Source organism: Rhea pennata, unplaced genomic scaffold (assembly GCF_028389875.1).
Source record: "Rhea pennata isolate bPtePen1 unplaced genomic scaffold, bPtePen1.pri scaffold_31, whole genome shotgun sequence".
Classification (NCBI taxonomy): Eukaryota; Metazoa; Chordata; class Aves; order Rheiformes; family Rheidae; genus Rhea; species Rhea pennata.
Window position 1 is genome coordinate 2,700,840 of NW_026907678.1, and position 18,721 is coordinate 2,719,560.

An 18,721-nucleotide genomic window follows, 5' to 3' on the forward strand; every position below is an offset into this window, starting at 1 on the left:
GGAGGCTCTTGTGCCCATCCCGGCATTGGGGTTACATGCACTCAGGCTCCTAAGCTATATTGCCAACGTGTGCTGTGTTCTGCTTTGTCAAAGAGGAGAGCTGACAGTAGCTCTCTGCTCTTCCTCTTTGCAGCTGCTGGGTGGAGACTGCCAGGGGCCGTGTTGCTCTCTGCTGAAAGCACTGTCGCCTTCTTGTTTCCAGGTTTGTGCATAAAGATGCAGCTTCAGGAAGGGCCTTTGCTGAGCAGGCCGAAAGAAAAGGTACTGTAACAACACACAGAGCAATCGCAGGGAGACACGTGACTCTGTATGCCTTCCCCTCATAGGCCTGTGTGTCTCCCATGTCAGAGAGACCTTCTCCAGTGGCCAGGCTGTCCCAGCTGGCCCCCATTTCAGAATGCAGATCTGAGAAAAGAATGACCCCAGAAGACACCAGGGAGCAACAGGGTCCTTCAGGAAGGGAAGGCCGAACAAGATGAGGAGTGTGAGAGGGCTGAGGACCTCATAGGAAAGCAGACTGGAAGGCTAGAGGAGTCCATGCTCTGTCCACAGAGGCCCATGCATGAGCAGGCCAGCATGTCCTTCCTGTGCAAACCACAAAAGTGGTGCAGGTGTGAAGAACTTTGCCATTTTGTCATTCGAGATGAAAGCCTTGCTGTCAAGGGCATAATTTCCTGCAGTCATCTTCCTTTAATGAAGACCAGTGATGTGGAGGGGACAGGCAAAAAGACCAAGGCACGAGCCGGAGTGCATCAAATAGGCAGCCCAGATAGCTCAGTTGGTAGAGCGTGAGACTCTTAATCTCAGGGTTGTGGGTTCGAGCCCCACGTTGGGTGCTTGAGGTTTTCTTCAAGCTCAAGAGCGGTGTATCCCTATGATGTAAGAAGTGCAGCAAAAGGGGCAGGAGGCCTGAGTGGGTGAGCAAGGAGCTCTTGGCCAAATTCAGACAGAAGAAGAAAATACACAGAATGTGCAAGAGGGGACAGGCTCCTTGGGAGAATTATAGCAATATAGTCAGAGTACATAGAGATGCTGCGAGGAAGGCTAAGGCCCATTTGGAGTTGAGTCTTGCAAGGGATGTCAAGGAAGGGCTTCTTCAAATATATCAGCAGCAAGTGGAGGACTAGGGAAAATGTGGGCCTCCTACTCCATCAGGCATGGGCCCGGGTGACAAGGGATACAGAGAAGGCAGAATTAGTGAATGCCTTCTTTGCTTCAGTCGTCACTGCTAAGGGCAGCCCTCAGGAATCCTGTAGCCTGGACGTGAGGGAGAAAGTCCAGAGAAGGGAAGACTTTCCTTTGGTTGAGGTGCAAAGGCTCAAAGACCTTCTGGGCATGCTGGACATCCACAGATCCATGGGCCCAGATGGGATGCACCCACAGGTACTGAGGGAGCTGGCAGATGTTGTTGCCAAGCCACCAAGCTGCTCTCCATCATCTTGGAAAGGTCCTGGAGAAGTGGAGAGGTGCCTGAGGACTGGAAGAAAGCCAATGTCACTCCAGTCTTCAAGAAGGGCAAGAAGGAGGACCCAGGCAACTATAGGCCAGTCAGCCTCACCTCCATCCTTAGAAACGGGGATGGAACAGCTCATTCTGGATGTCATCTCCAGACTGATGGAGGAAACTATGGTGATCAGGAGTAGCCAGCTTGGATTCACCAAGGGGAAATCCTGCTTAACCAACCTGATAGCCTTCTATGATGGACTGACTGGCTGGGTAGCTGAGGGCAGAGCAGTGCACGTTGTGTCCCTTGACTTCAGCAAGGCTTTTGACACTGTCTCCCATAACATCCTCCTAGAGAAGCTCAGCAAGTGTGGGTTAGATGAGTGTAGAGTGTGGTGGATTGAGAACTCATTGAAAAGCAGAGCTCAGAGGGTCGTCATCAGTGGCGTGGAGTCTAGTGGGAGGCTAGTGGCGTCCCCCAGGGCTCAGTACTGGCTCCCATCCTGTTCAACTTCTTCATCAATGACCTGGATGAGGGGACAGATGCCTCCTCAGCAAGTTTGCTGATGACAGCAAGCTGGGAGGAGTGGCTGACACACCTGATGGATGTGCTGCCATTCATAGAGACCTGGACAGGCTGGAGAGCTGGGCAGAGAGGAACCTCATGGGGTTCAACTAGGGCAAGTGCGGAATCCTGCACCTAGGGAGAAATACTCTAGGCACCAGCACAAGCTGGGGGCTGACCTTCTGGAGAGCAGCTCTGCAGAGAAAACCTGGGGGTGTTGGTGGATGACAGGTAGACCATGAGCCAGCAATGTGCCCTTGTGGCCAAGAAGGCCAATGGTCTCCTGGGGTGCATTAGGAAGAGTGTTGCCAGCAGGTCAAGGGAGGTGATCCTGCCCCTCTACTCAGCCCTGGGGAGGCCTCATCTGGAGGACTGTGTCCAGTTGTGGGCTCCCCAGTACAGGAGAGACATGGAGCTACTGGAGAGAGTCCAGTGTAGGGCTACAAAGATGATCAGAGGGCTGGAGCATCTGTCCTACGAGGAACGGCTGTGAGAGCTGGTCCTCTTCAGCCTGGGGAAGAGAAGACTGAGGGGAGATCTTCTCAATGTGTATAAGTACGTGAAGGGAGGATGTCGATGGGATGGGGCCAAACTCTTTTCAGTTGCCCCGTGTGATGGGACAAGAGGCAATGGGCAGAAATTGAAGCACAGGAAGTTCCGCCTGAAGGTGAGGGGGAATTTCTTCCCTGTGAGAGTGATGGAGCACTGGAACAGGTTGCCCAGAGAGGTTGTGGAGTTTCCTTCTCTGGAGATCTTCAAGGCCTGCCCGGACGCAACCCTGTCTAACATGCTCAAGGTGACCCTGCTGAGCAGGGAGGTTGGACTAGATGATCTGTAGAGGTCCCTTCCAACCTTACTGATTCTATGATTCTATGAGTGAGGTGAGACTCTTGTGGGCATGGCTTTGTGTCACCTGGGCATGTGCGAGGCAGCCCTTTTGCTGGTGATGTTGTCTGTAACAATGCTGAGAGGTTATGAGCACATGCTCCAAGGATGTGAGTTGTCTTTGGTGTGCAGGGAAGTGTGCAGCAGTTTTTCGTAAGACTCTCCCATGAGGCTTCATGTCTGTGTCCTTCTGATTTGCAGGTCTGCAGATGAGCAGTGCCTGAGCAAAGCCAAGCAAGAGGCTGCCAGCCAATCCGTTGAGCCCACCCAGAAAGAGAAGGCAAGAGAAGGCGGCTCTGGGGAGCAGAGGGGCTGAAGAGGTAAGGTAACAGCTGTCATGCTTTTGAGAATGTGGCCCTGGGTAAGCAGTGGGACAAGGCAATCCCCTTGTGCAATGTGTCCATTTAGGAAAGGGATGGGGAGTGGGGATCAAAGTGGGGAATCAGAAAGGTCCAAGGGCCTCCTTGGAAGTGTGCGCTCAGGTTACAGTCACCCAGGAATGGACAGGGTTGCCTGTCCTTCCTGTGGGATCCATCCCAGAGAAGATCTTGAGAAGACCTTCCTTGTCCTGTACTTCCAGAAGGTCTTGCTGGTGAGTGGGTCCTCTGCTGAGGCTCTCTTGTCCACTCCAAACAAGTGAGGAGGAGGTAACAGGAGAGAAGAGAGCGAAGGTGTGTGCTGGAGTGTATGGAGTGAGATGAGACTCTTGGGAAGTGGCTTTGGGTGCACCCTGTATTCTTGCATGTGTGTGAGGGAGCTGTTTCCTTTTGCCCTGTTGCCTGTAGTAGTGCTGAGAGGTTGTGATCAGGTGCCCAAGGACTCAAGGTCTCCTGGCTGGATTGGCAGCATGTGTCAGTTTTTGGAGAGACTCGTGTAGGAGATTTCATTTCTTTGTCTTGGTTTTCAGGATCGCAGATGAGCAGTGCGTGGGCAAGGCTGAGGCACAATGAGCTGCCAAATCGGTAGAGCTGACGCAGAGAAAGAAGGGAGAAGAAGGCAGAGTGCTGGACTCAGTGAGGATTGTGCGAGGGCCAAGGAGCACATGGAGAAGGGGACTCCAAGGTTGGAGGAGTCTGTGCTCAGTCTGCAGTAGCCAATGCGTGAGCAGACCAGCACGTGCTTCTTGTGGCAACCGTCCCACCAATGCAGGTGTGCAGAGCTTCCTTGTTTTGTACTTCCAGAGGGTGTTGCTGGCAAGCGCCTCCTTTCCCGAGGACGTGTTCAGGCAAAACTGATCCGTGAGATGGAGTTGATGGGAGAGGAGAGGAGAAAGGCCCAGGCTGGAGTGCCTGGAATGAAGGGAGACTCCTGGAGAACTGGCTTTGGGTAACTCTGTGCTCTAGGATGAGTGTGAGGCAGCCATTTCCCTTGGCAGTGTTGCGTGTCCTTCCTGAGGGATCCATCCTCGGGAGGCAATTGTGAAGAGCTTCCTGAGAGATTATGCTCATGTGCCCCCTGGGCATAAGTCTTCTGACTCGGTGGGAAGAGTGTAGCAGCTTGTGGTGAGTGTGCCACCTAACATCTCCTTCTGGTTGCCAAGCTTTTAAATGAGCAAGACCTGGGCAAAGCCGCAAAGGAAGCTGTCCCCAAATCAGAAGAGCTTGCACAGCAAAAGAAGGGAGAAGGCAGCTCTGAGGGGCTGAAGAATATGAGAGGATGTATAAGGTGACTCTGCCTTTGAGACTTGTGAAGCAGGGGAAAAGTATGACAAGAAGTGCCGCGGGAGGAAGGTGGTGCTGTAGAAGGGGAGGGTTGGACAAGCTCTGTGAGCGGTGTGTTTGCATTGAGCATGGTTTTGTAAATCTAGGCTTTAATCTGAAGGATTCGGATTGACTCCTAAGCACACTGGTGTAAAAAATGAAGAAAGGAGGAAGTCTCTTGGCTCCTTTGGCAAAGGAATTGACCCATTGATGTGGACTTGTTTGGAAAAAGCAGGCCTTGGAGTTGAATGTCATGTGATTGGCTGTCCAATCAGGAGATGCCTCCTGGTCTGCTGAGCAGTGTTTCCTCTGATCTCCGGTCCATCTGAAATGCCTCCTCCCTGTTTGCCTTGCAGCATGGTTGCTCCTTGAGGCAGAAGAGCATCAGAGAAAAATGGTGGCTTCTGTCCAGAGAAGTTCAAAACAAAGAGAAGAAAGATGCAAGAGCTGTCAGCCAAAACTACAGCTTCCTCTCCCTGCCTTGAGCAGAGAAGCAGAAGAAAGTGACCCAAGGGCTGGTGATGCCACAACAAGGGTAAGTTTATGCCAGATCCTGCCAAGGCCCAGGGGAGTGTAGCAGCATGGAGCACTGTGCTGCAGGGTCACGGATTCTGAGCCCTGGGGTGGATGCAGCAGCCACTGCTTTCCCCTGTTTTGGGGGGTGCCCTGGGTCAGCCCCCAATGCTCTGTGTCTCTGTGCAGCCCCAGGGAGGGCCTGATGCTGCTGCTGCATTGGAGGGGGTGGAGATCTGCAGTGGCAGCATCTGTGCAGGGTCTGGGGGCAGGCAGGGACAGGAAGGGATGCAGTCAGCGTGCGAGAGGGAATCTGTCCTTTGCACTGCAGCATCCTGCCCAGGGTGAGTTAGCTGGCGTCTGCAAAGGCTGGAGGCATCTGAAGCCTGCCTGGCAGAATGGAGGAGGTTGGAGGCCAATGGAGAGTGGAGAATGGGCCAGAGCCTTTGCTCTGGTAAAGGTCTCCAAATTTGAGTGGCGTTTCCTCTCTGGTGAGCAGCAGGACCAGAGCGGGGCTGGGCTGCCGCCAGCAGCTGGGCCAGGCTGGGCAGCGGCAGCCCCATGGCATGGCCCAGCCCCTAGGCCCAAGGTACCTTGGGGGTTGCACAGAGTCCCATCCACACTGGACCTGCCCTGGTCTTGGGGATCCTGCTGCACCCTGGGGTGCTGGTATTTCCTGCTGTGACATTGCCCTGGGCATGACTTGCAGCACACAGCCAGAGGCATGGATGGAGCCCCCAGACTGTTAGAGCTTGGCGGGCACCTGTCCCTGCGCAAGCTGGGGCTGGGTAGAGCCCTGCTCCACGATCCACCACAGGACACACAAAGCCTACATCTCTCATGCTGTGGCTGTTTTGTAAGTGACACCCACAGCACAGCCCCAACAGCCCTCACAAGTGAAGAAACACACAGCTTGCACCTCTTTGGCAGCTGCAGCCTGCTGTTTTGGAAAGAGCAAGCAAATATGGACTTCCAGAGATGTTTAACACCTCAGAGAGGGCTCTAGGACTGCATTTGCTCATGAGATAGTGGGTGGCCTAAACAGAGCAGCCTGCAGTGATTCACCCCCACCAATGGCAGCACCAGGAAAAAGGGTCCCCTTGCTCAGCGGACAGGAACAAGGCTTTGTTTTGCTTATGGGTATGTGGTCGTGTGAAATGACAGCTTCTCTACGGCCACCTGAAAGCAAGCCAAACCTTTGCGCTGTGAAGGGCAGTCCAAACTTCCAGAGCAAGTTGTGGGCTGCAGTGAACTGTGAGCAAGTGGGAAGGAAGTGCTTTCCTTGAAGTAGTATGCAGCTACGGAAGGTCTAAGTAGCTCCTGTTGCTTCCAAGTGTTACAGGAGGCTCTAGTTCTGAAAATGAACGGCATTTGGGACTTGGGCTAAGGCCAGTGGGGCTGTGACAGGGCAGAGCCCCAGGCCACATGGAGCCCAAGGCCCCTGGAGCCAAAGGGAGCTGGGGACAAAGCCCCCTGGGGCTGTAGTAGTAAATACATATCCTGTGTGACAAGGGAGTCGATGTGCTTTGGCATATAGTTTGGTGTTCCCAGGGAGGGGAGGGAGGGGAGGGAGGGCCCACAGGATGTGAGGGATCCCTGGGCATTTGGTGCTGTCCCAGGGTGTCCCAGAAGACATGGCAGGAGAGGGACCCCAGGGGACATGGGGCTCCCAGAGGTGTCCCGGGGGGATATAAGGTTCCCATGGTGTCCTGGAGGAGATGGGAGAGAAGGTGAGTGTAGGGGTTTCCCGGGGTGCCCTGAGAGACGCAGGGAGTCCCAGGGGCCTCCTGTGAGGGAGTCCCAGGTCTGGGGACAGAGATCAGAGGACACGTGTGGGCAGCAGAGGTGCCCCAGAGAATATTGTGGGAGTCCCAGGGCTGTCCCAAGGCACATGGGAGTGGGTCCCAGAGAGGACAGCAGTGTCCAAGGCCTTTATTGGACTTGGCTCTAGGGGCACTCAAGGCTTTCCTTGCCCAGAGGGAGGCCTCAGGCACCCCAAGTCGGATCCTCAGCCCCGTGGCCTCTCCAGGGAGCCCAGGGAAGCCTCCAGCTGGTCTTGACCATGCTGAATGCCTGTGTGCCCCACCTGGCACAGCCCCTGAACCACCTGGGCCAACTCAGCTGCCACTGCCTCCTGCAGTGGGGAGCCTGGGGACAAGGGGACACAGGTTACACCAAGAGAGCAGGGAGGAGGGGGACGAGGGAAAGGGGGAAACAAGGTTCAGGGCCTGGCACCAAGGAGACAGGGGCCATAAGGCGCTGACTGGGGCCAAGGAGGGCGTATGAGGGAACAGAGCTCAGGGCCTGGAGCTGGAGACATACAGGGGATACAGGGCGACAGAAGTCAGGGGTTAGGGCTTGTCTCCAGGGCTGGGGAGATGCTGGGCACACAGGGAGATGTGAGAGGTAGAGCAGAGCCCTGGCACAGGGGACAGGAGGGACACAGTACATAAAGGGAGGGGTCAGGGCCTGGCGCAAGGGACACAGTGGAGCCTGGGGATTTCCAGGGCCACCCACAGTCCCAGTCCCCCGATCCGAGGTTGACCACAGCCCTCCTCTAGGATGCGAGGCTGCCCTCCAGAGCCCTTGCAACATCTCATGACACCAAGGGCCCCCTTTGATGCCACCAGACCACAAAGCATTCCCTATGACCCTCCCCACAATGCCAAGGTTCCCCTTGGACAGCATTAGACCCCTGTGTGCCCAAATGAAACCTGGGTGCCTCCCATCAGCCTCCCCATCACCCTCCACCCCTCCAAGATCCCAGGATGCCCCCAGGACCCCGTAGTCCCCCCATGACTCCATGTTCCCCTCAGCCCCCTAAGGTACCAGGCCATCCCCCATGACCCTAAGCTGGGAGAGTCCACCTGTGTTGGGCTTCCCGGGGGTTTCCCCTCCTTCCTCCTGGGTGAAGGCAGGCTCAGGGCCTCCCAGGTAGACCAGGTTCAGGTCAAGGCAGACTTGCTGACAAGGACGTAAGCCGATGGGGCAGGGGCATGCTAAAATTCGCATCACACATCTCACCGCACACCTACCTCTGACAGTGCCAAGGTCACCTGGGGCGCGAGGGCGTACACATAGAGCTTTGCATGTTGAAGGACCGTGTTCAGGATGTAGGCTGGCAGAGGGACCACCTGCTTTGGCCCAAACATGGCCACACTGGCTGGGGGGCACTGCAGAGATGGCATCAGAGGCAGGGGAAAGCAAAGGATGGGCAGGGGCTGGGCAGGCTGCAGGCAGTGTGCAAGGGGAGGGGAGCATACAAGGAGCCTGCAGGCATAGGGCAGAAGGAGAGCAGCATGCTGCTAGCGTTTACGAAAGAGTCCAAGGAGTATGTGAGCAGTGTTTGGGTTCTGGTAAGTCTGTCGCAGGTAGGCAGAGAGTGTGCGGGAGCATAGAGCTGCATGGGGATAGTCCCAGGACCATGCAGGCAGTGATAAAGCATGCAGGGATTGCTGAGGCACTAAGCATGTGGGCTGCGTGCAAAGAGCACATGGGCCCCCTCTAAGTGTGTGGGGAGCATGGGAGGACCACGAACCATGTGACAGTAAACCTCCAACAGGCATGCAAGGACTCACATGCACGGTGTGGCACAGCAGCAGCTGACTGAAGCAGCTGTAGCACTCATCCTGGTCAGGCAGAGGGGTCTCTGAGGTCCCTGGAGGACCAACAGAGAGCACAGCTCTGTGCCAGCATTTCTCCTGCCCTTCTCCAGCCCTGCACTCATATGTGTTGCAATGGTGTGATGTACAATGCACAGCAAGGGCGAGAGCAGCCCTGGGGTGAGGCCCAGCTCTTGGCTCAGCTCTCGGCCCAGCTCCAGAGCCCCCTCATAAGCATCCAGGGGGATAAGGACAGGGGACCCTGGCAGAACCTCTGCCAGCACCCTGTAGGAAGAAGGACACCCTGGGAGGACATGACAGGGACACTGGGGCACAGGGACAGCCTGGGAGACATGATGGGGACACCCTGGGGAGACACAAGGAAGACCCTGTGTGGAGGGTTGTATCCGTACTAGGTGATACTTGCTGGGAATGGTCTGTGTTGTAACTTTTTGGTGTCTGGAACAATACAGCTGTGTCAAGTGGAATACAAATAAGTAACCAACAAAGTCTTGGAAAACTGTGAGAAAAAACAGCAGGTGGTTACATCTAGATTCTGTGGCTGGACCATGAGAAGCAGTCAACATGAAGGTCAGAAGTTGAAGAGTAATGAAATAGCGACTCCCAAAGTCAATGTGGCCCCCAAAATAAGTCTGCATGCATGTGCAGTATTATAGCCCAGTTATGCAACCAAGGAGGAGTTGGGCTAGACTCCCTGCACTTGCTGGCCCCAGGTTCCGGGACTCCCGCCTACAACAAGTAACCACAAATACTGGAATTTTTCCAAAGGAGAGGAAGGCTGCTACACAACAGAGGACCATGTTGCCTCCTCAGGGACACCCGAAAGGAATGTGCCTGCTGACTCTCTCTCATCATGCAGACGATCGGGGCAAGCGTTGAGGTGGTCCTTCTCGAGATTACCATTAGGTCGGCCTGTTTGTAAGTATCTACCAATAAACTGCTTGCTACTGAAGAGTGTTTGTCTGTGTGTGTGTTTGTGAGTTTGTGCTGGCTTGCCAAACGTTTGGCCCCTGGGAGTCTGGAACAAGCCTTTCCTCTTGTGCTAGGTTATAAGCATTTGGGAAAGGGACTGGTTTTGTCTGCTGACTTCTCTGTCCTGACCTTACGAGCCAGGCCCTGGAGCCTATGACTATGGTCTGCAAGGTTAGACAGAGATGTGAATTGATAAGTAATGTCCAGCTGTTCAGCTCATTTCCATTGTTTCAGAGGAGGCTTTTGACCAGAACACAGAAAATAATTTGGAAAGCCAGAACTATTCTGCAGTGCCACCTTGAGTGTTAGGGATTTCTTCATCAGTTCTTTACATTTCTTTCCTGTTCTTTTCTCCTGGGGAGTATTCATGCAGGTTCTCCTAATGACAAGAAACATGAAGGATCAGTCACGAACAGGAAGACAATCTGACATGTGCACACTTGGTGCCTACACAGTAACTTTATGAAGGCTCCGCATATACACAAAAGATTAGCACACAGTTCCATTAGGCACAAAGCAAGCAAGGATCCCTGGATTCCTATCATCTAGCTTTACTTACTGTCATAAGAGACACATTCTACTTTAGGCCTGTACCTGTCAGTCTAACAGAGATGTGAAAAATGGATGCATGGATACAGAAAGCCTGTCCTTTGAAATTTAGCTCATGGCCTGCATTGCATTAACATGCTGATTACGTGTTCAAATGCCCAGAACATGTTTAGAAAAAAAGACACAAGACGTCCACAGAGATTCACAAAATCATACAATGGTTGAGCTTGGAAGGGATCTCTGCAGATCATCTAGTCCAGCTCCCTGCTCAAGCAGGGTCACTTAGCACATGTTGCCCAGGAACTTGTCCAGATGGTTGTGACTCTCTCCAAGGAAGCAGACTCCACAGCCTCTCTGGGAAATCTGATCCACCGCTCAGTCACCTTCACAGCAAACAAGTTTTCCCTCAAGTTCAGGTGGAACTTCTGGGTTGCTGTTTGTGCCCGTTGCCTCTTGTCTTATCACCGGACACCACTAGAAAAAGTCTGGCCCCATTCTCTCTACGACCTCCCTTCGGATACTTATACACAGTGATAAGACCCCCCACCAGCCTCCTCTTCTCCACGCTGAAGAGTCCCAGCTCACTCAGCCTTTCCTCACATGAGACATGCTCCAGTCCCTTCAGCATCTTAGAAGGCCTTGCATGGACTTGATCCAGTAACTCCCTGTCTCTATCATACTGGGAAGCCCAGAACTGCACACACTACTCCAGATGGGGCCTCAAACAACAGGGCAGCAGTACCTGCAAGGAGCAACCAGGAACAGAACAGCAACTTCATTCTGGCATGCAGGATTAACCACAAGAATTTCTGCTCTAAACCAGAGGTCAGGAAATGTGGAGGCTGCTGCGAATTCTTATCCAGATAACAAACAGAGTGCAACAGCTAATATGATCCCCAAGTAGAATCATGAAGAAAGGAATATTCTCCCAGCAGACACAGAAGTATTCCTACTGGCACTTGAGACATATCACATAAAATACTACGGGTAATGTGATCTCCTTTGAAGAAAAAAAAAAAGAGAAATTGCAGCAAGAAAGGAACAAAGGCAGGCTAGGAAGATGCTCCAGAAATGAACTGCCAATCATCCAAAAGCACACTAGGATAATTCCATCTGACAGAGCCAGACTAAGACAGAGGAAATAGGATTGTTCCATACAGGCAAAGTTCCTCTAGTGACACAGAACCAGTTATCCTCACAAACAGTGCTGCCACAAGAACAAATACCCATAAAGTTGCCAGCAGGAAATGCCATCCGGATTTGAAAAGGCTTCACATCCTTGAAAAGGAAATTCTGCATGTGGATTTCAATCAAGAAAACACTTCACAAGGGAGCTTAAGTCTATTTGTAACATCAATGCTAGGATACCTTTGCCTGTGACAGGTGACTAAACTACAGCACCCAGGAGATTCTTTGGGAGGTGATGAGATGTCAAAGAAAAACAGGCAAACAGGAACCCAAACCTGAGTCACCGGGACAGGCACAGGAAGCTACGCAGTGCCCTGTTAGCCTCTAGTCTAACCCCACTGCCCAAGCACACATCATTCTTTTGTGCATGAGGAACCACAAGATTCAGTAACTGAGGAGCAAACCACAACAAATTAAAAGCTGCTTGTGCCTCTGCAATGGAAGGCATCAGGCAGTCTTCTTGCCTCTTTCAACCCCAGCCATCATTTGGGTAAGTTCCAGAGTGAAAAATGAAGCCCCGAAACAGCGGTTTGTTTTTCACATTTTCCATACCTCTAGTACGGTCATACTTATCAGTTTGCAAGATATAATTAGACAGGAAATATAAAAGTTCTCTCAGAAGACTGTGACACTCTTTGGAAGAAGACCTTACAGTGAAATTAGCACTCCTCTTTTGCTGTGTAAAACATATTACTTACAGAAAAAGAGAGAAATAAATACTTACTCTCTCGGCATCACTGAACAGCCCAAGATCTTTCACCATCTTCATGTCATGCACTGGTTTGCATCAGAGCCCAAACACAGATACTTCCAAGAGCTGCGGTGGAGGGTCAGCAAAGACCTTGGAAAAGAAAACTCATAGACGTAGTCAAGGGAGACTTTTCAATATACACTGCAGGAGAACAGCACTGCACTGCAGCATACATTCCTTCATCCCTGAACCAGCAAAGGTTGCTTACTGTGTGCACGTCCTCAGGGGTGCCAGTGAGGCTGAAAGCACTGCTCATGACCTCTGGCCTGCCTTCCTCCAATGTGCAGCAATCCCTCTGACCATGGCCTGAAAAAAACACAGTTACAGCAGAAAGGGCTTACGAGGGAAAATACTGAGCACAGGAACCTTTGCACAGCAGTCAGCTGAAACAAGGCCCATTAAAAGCCTGACAAGTTAGACCTTGGAAACAGCAACAGTGTTTCAGAGCACAGGATCACGGTCTTCCTCAGCTTGCTGCTCAGGTAGTAACAGCAGCCTGGTTCTCTGTTTCAGGAGGGCAGGGGTGTTTCAGACCATGCTCACTTCAGCAGTAACAGAGGAAAGAGAGGAAGCTGACAGAAAACAGGAGGACTAGTAAGCATAAGCAAGCAGCTCAGGAATGAACACAAGAGCAGCAAACGCCTCTTCTGCTACATTACGCTGCAGCCTGCACAATCCTGAGGTTTCAGCCAACCACAGCAGGCATTCCCCACACCAAAGAACCTAAGAGAGGAACCCAGAAGAACTTGAGGCTGATGAGCTTCAAGGGGAGCTGAGCTGACAACACAAGGCGGAACAGAGGACAACACTGGAGTCAGGCAATCGGAACACCGTGGCGTGCATTAGACTGGTTGCAGTACGGCTTTTGGCATCCAAGTGTGCTTAAGGCAGGCAAACAGCCCATGGGCCTGTTAGGATAAAATAATACTCAGATCTGCAATAGCATCTCCCTCCTGGCTGAGGCTGGGTTCACAAAATACAATAAACAAAGAAACAAACCCCTTTTCCTCAGACTGTAGCATGACTCTGCAGGCTTTAGTTAACCCTTGATTTCCTAGCCCTTTCCAAGCCAAGTGCTAGCAAGCAAGGTCAGACTGTCTGACTAGCAGACAGTGTGAAAAGTCTTCCTCCTACATCAAAGTGCAAGAAGGATATTTTGTATACACAACCAACCAAACAGCACATTCCTCCCTTTCCAAGCTTCCAAGGTCCTTTTTAGAGATGGCCCCTTTCAAACTGGGCCCCCGTGTCCTACGGTTTCCACAGTTAAATAGAGGCCAGAGAAGTCCTAAGTTGGATGGATTTCAACAAGCATGCAGAAGCCCTGCAAAACCTCCCTATATTGGTATTAAGCCGAGACTGAGATCCCTATTTCTCCCTTCCGTGGCTGAGCTGCTATTTTGAATGTCATCCTGATCAGAGATGAAAGTCTAAGAGATGTACCACGCATCTCACAACAAAAGTCAGAGAAGACAAAATACATGTTGCTGTGAGTCAGTAAGCCTGTGCAATGCACACCTTATGCTCTGGCTTTAAAATGTAGGTTTAACCAAGGGCCTAGGAGAAAGGAATAAGGACACAGGTGTCAAGGAACTGTAGAAACTAACAGAAGAAAATGAGCCCTCACCTGGAAGTTGTCTGAAAAAGATCTCCAGGCAAGGGTGCGTTCACATCCTTCTCCTTGGTCTAGCGAGGACAGTGCCCGTTTTGGGCCATCGTTTTCCTTTCCTCCTTAGCAACTGCAGGAAGAGAAGAAGCTACCAAAAGAGTGCTAGAGCTCTACATCTACATACCTCAGGGCTCAGGCCCTGCTCCTTTCACAGCCCTCTTCTTTCCTCATTATCACACAGGACAGACTGCTAAGGTTTGTAAGTTAAAGCTGAAAATAAATCACAGGTGAACAATGAAAACTGAATGCTGCGCTACCCCAGCACAGTACAACAGCAGCTCCTGCCTATCTGCTTTCCCCAACAGCTTCCCAAACACACACCCAGGGCGTTACATCTTTCCACAAGGGGAGAACATCCCGGGGCAGAAGCAGCGCAGGAAGCAGCTGCTCTGTTCCTCTCCCTCCTGCCCTGCTGCCTGGGGGTCACTAGTGCTGCAGCTCTCACAGCTCAGGGCTTCTCAGCACCCGTCAGGCCACAACGCGGGCAAAACCCCCGCTGTGTCCCCGGGATGGTCACGGGCAGCAGCTGCCCCCAGCGCAGCACACAGGTTTCTCTCCTGTTCCTCCCCTCCCCTCCCGCAGACTCCCCCAGGCCCTGGGGCAGAGCGGGGCCCTGCGGCAGCAGCGCCCGGCAGCAGCGCTTCACTGCGCACCAGCACCGGCAGCCAGCGACACACAGGCCCCGCCCCCAGGGCCGGAAGTGACGCCTCCAACACCACAGACCCTCCCACCCCGCGCTCTCCCATTGGCTCCCGTGGGGCGTTGCCTCCCCGGGGCGGGACACCAGGGAGGGTCGAGAGGGAGGCGGCAGTACGCATGCGCGGTGCAGGGTCCGGGTGGGGAGGGGCGGGCAGGGCTGTGCGGCAGCAGCGGCTGCGGAAGGCCCGGCCCGGCCCGGCCTGGGCTGCATCTGGTCTCCGGCAGCCTCCGGCTCTTGCGCCCCTTCTGCTGGCGGAGCTGTGGCTGTTGTCTCTGCCTCCGAGGCCTAGCAGCAGACACCAGGGCCTCCTGGTCTGTCCCTTGCGCCCCGGGGACTCTGAGAGGTGTCACCCCGTGGTCCTGCACTCAGCATTGCGCACCCCCACCTGCACGCTGGCACCAGGAGGAGCCCTGGGCAATGCAGAGGGAAAGGATCTCCCTTCCCAGGGGCTCCATGGCCGTGCCTGGCTTTTTTGCTAGATGAAGCACAGGATTGGTTTATATGGCACTAGAGCTCCCTGTACATTTCCTTTGCCTACCTGTAATCAGTGATCACAGTTCTCTGCTCCAATTAGCCCTCGGTGAGTTGTTGTTGCTAAAATGGCCCTCGGATCTGTTAATGCTCTATGAAACTGTGGGATCTGCTGCTGACTTTAATGTTTTGTTCACTCTCAATAGGTGTGATTCATGGACTCAGCACCAAGAACACCAAGAGGGTCACTGAAATGCAAAAAGCCCTGGTGAACCACATCTCCCTATCATTTTCTTTGAGTCTTGTATGGCTAATTTAGGAGGTTTCTGTTGTGTAGATGCAAGGTGGAGTCTTCAATAATACACAAATATTTCTGCTTTTGAAGGTTTTATTATTGTTATTATTGTGCCCTCCAGAAGGGCACACATCCCCCGCAGCTAATTTGCCACGATAACCGAGAGCCTGCCTCTGGCCATGGCCGTCAGGAGCCTCCACGCATCCTGCTCCTCACGGTGCCCACAGCCGGGCTGGGCTCAGAGAGGAGCTGGGAGCTGCCCCAGGGAAAGCAGCGCTGTCAGCAGCCACCTCTCGCCCCCTGCCTGCCCGCAGGGCCTGGAAAGCCCGGGACCCGCCCCCTGCCCCGCCCCTCACCGCCCTCCTCTATGCCAGCGCGCATGCTCCGCCCTGCCCGGCCCCGCCCCTCCCCTCTATGTCCCGCCCCTCCCCCCCTCTCAGGGCCCCTCCCCTCAGCTCCCCTGCCCGCCTCTCCCCACCCCTGTACTGCGCACGCGCACTGCCACCTCCCTCCTGCCCCTCCAGCCCCGGGAGGCCACGCCCCACGGGAGCCAATGGAGGAGGGCTGAGTGGGCGGGACCGCAGGGCAGGGGGCGTCACTTCCGTCTGTGGGGCCTGCATGGTCTGTAGCTCTGTGGTTCTGTGAAGCCCCTCGCTGCCCCACACAGTTCCCCAATGCACCGTGCAAAACTGCCAGGCATTCCCCCAGCACCCTCCTAGGCGCCACACACACCCACGGGGCACCCAGACAGCCCCAAGGTCCCCAAAGCCTGTCTTGAGGCACCTTGGTTGACTGCCTGGGAGCCCAAACTGCCCCCAAACACCCCGGGGAGCCCCAAGGAGCACAAGACTAAGCAACAGAAACTCCTCAAGAACCCTCAGAAACCTCCAATACTCCTACAACCTCACAGGGACACTCCCAGGCAGCCTCCAATTGCCCATCCCCCACCAGAACTGGGAAGGGGCACCGATGCCACCAGGGATGCTGCTGGGTGGCCAGCTGTGGCCAGACGTGCTGAGGGGCCAAGCTGGTACATATGGCTTCCTTCCCAAGCCAGGAGACACCAGCCCTCTTCCTCCCTGCACAGACACCCTGGGCTCTCTGCTGCAACAGGGAACCCAGAGTGCATGTGTGGGAGGGTCCTCGAGATCCCTAGTGACCCCAGACCTCTGTGGGGGTGGGGGGAGTCTGGTCATCCTCCCAGGCCCCCAGAGAACCCACGTGCTGGGGTCTCCTGTGGAAAAAGGCTGATGCTAGAGGGAAGGCGGCTCACAAGAATCCACTGCAAGAGGGCCCAGGTGGGTTTTGACACACCATTTTAGAAAATAATCCCCCCAGCAAGGCCAAGGCAGCATGCTCACGAGCGTTTCCCAGTGCCAAAATCTTCCAGGATGGATGGAGCAGAGGGGAATTCCCCCAAGGATGCCTGGAGGTGTTTTTCTCAGCTTTGGGCACTGTTTGGAGACACTCATGGCAGCTCTGCCTGAAATCCCCCTGCCCTCTCTCCCTCCCCTTGCCTTTCTTCATCTCTCCTTCTGCCCTCCTTTCTTCCTTTCCTTCCTTCCTTTTCCTTGTTCTCCTTCCTTCTCTTTGCTTTTGCTTTTCCTTCCTTTTTGCTTCTCTCCATCCTTATCTTTCTATTTTCTCTTCTTTCCTTTCCCTTTCTGATTTCTCTTCTTTCCCTCTTCTTTCCTGTTCCTTCCCTCTCCTCTTCCTGTGCTTTTCTTCTTTCTCCTTCTTCTCCTGCCCTTTTCCCCTAATCTTGCCTTTTCCTTCCTTTTGTTGAGGGCTCTTCTCTCCCTCCAGCAACTGCCCCTCCACGTCTCCCGCTCAGCGGACCTTGCAGGGCTCAGCCCCCAGCATGCACGAGGTGACCCCAGCCTGGGGATCCCCTTGAGGCTCTCCCTGCCCCACAGCCTGCCTGGGGAGCAGGCAGGGGGTGTGGGCAGCTCCCCACAAGGCTCCGGGCAGCCCCTGCCCATGGCATGGCCCCCCTGGCTGGGGCCGGGGCCCCAGGGGGTCCTGCAGCCCCTCTGTGACACGGGCTGGCCTCACTGTGGGGCTCTTCCGCATCACAGAGACAGCTGCCCTCTCCCCATGGTGCCCAGCCCCCTCCCCACACTTCCCTGCCAGGCCTCCCGCAGGGGGGCTGCTCTCGCGTCCGCCCGCTCGGCAGCAGCTGCTCTGCAGCTGGACGGCCAAGGCCGAGGGAGGCGGCGGCACCGCGCGACAGGCGCTTTGGGGAAGGGCCACGTGGGAGGAGGAGAGCCCAGAGGAGCAGGTTCTTCTGGGCAAAGGAGAATAGCCCATTCTCCCGGCCGGGCAGCCGGGTCTTTGCGGGCAGCCATGGGGATGCCCCAGAGGGAGGGCAGGGACAGCATGCACCGTGCCCTCGGGATGGCCGGCAGCTTGCCGTACGCAGTGTTGCGTGACCACGGAGCGGAGGGTAAGGCCTTGCGGAGCTCTGTCGGGAGGGCTGTCCCAGACACTCTTCCCAGCACAGGCGCTGCACGGAGCCAGGAGATGGGGGGACATGCATGGGGAGGGCTGGCGACAGTGCCCAGAGCCCTGGTGGAGCGCGCCTGGGGGGCGAAGGGGACAGTGTGGCCCCGGGGAGTCCGACTGCTGCAGAGATGCTAAGAGACGGCCCCTCATCCCCACTGGGCTGCTCGTCCATGGCCAGGCCGCTGCCGGGGCTTTCTCCCCGCTGCCTCTTCTTGGGCGTCCGGAGGGGCAGAGCAGGCCCTGCACTTGCAGACCCCTCCCCGCCACGCTGGGCAGGCGGCAGCTCGCCCTTGTGCTGTGCACAGCTCTGCTCGGGTCCCTGCTTCTGGGACCTGTGTCAGGCCGCGGGGGGCAGCGGCTGCAAGAGCCCACCCGTGTGTCCCCGGAGTGGGACACAGCGCTCCCCCAGGGGACACGCTTTCCCCCAAAGCAGACTCTGCGAGGTCCACAGGAGCTCCCGGCGAGACCAACGTGGCCCAAGGTGGCCGGCACAGGGGTGTTCTGAAGGGTCTCCTCTTTCAGCTCGCGCAGAGAAATGTGTGGCCAAGGACTCCCGCTCCCGAGGGAAGCACCATCTGCCCCAAATACCCGGGGCCACTGAAAGTAAACCCGGGGAGGAGAGAGTCCCAATCAAAATGCCTGCAGCCAGGTGAGACTTGCCGGGGAGGGTGCTGCTGTCGCCAGGGGAGTGAGCTCTTGCTTTGCACACAGTGTCCCTGTGAAGCCTAAAGGGGAGTTAGTTTTCTTCCCGCTGAGGACAGTGTCACTTCTGTGCTGACTCTCTGCTCCCAATAGGCCGAGCATTTGGGGAACGCCCTGGAAATCGGGAAGGGGGAAGTGGGGCCTCGTGGACGCCTTTGTCTGGGGCTGAGCAGGATGTGTTTGCTTCAGG

At 54.9% G+C, this 18,721-nt stretch overlaps 1 non-coding gene across 1 annotated transcript; it reads left to right on the forward strand.

Annotated features, from left to right (window-relative positions):
• Positions 1-763: 763 nt before the first annotated feature.
• Positions 764-836, forward strand: TRNAK-CUU (transfer RNA lysine (anticodon CUU)). Its single transcript has one exon. It is a non-coding gene; the product is annotated as a tRNA-Lys (tRNA).
• The last annotated feature ends 17,885 nt before the right edge of the window (positions 837-18,721 follow it).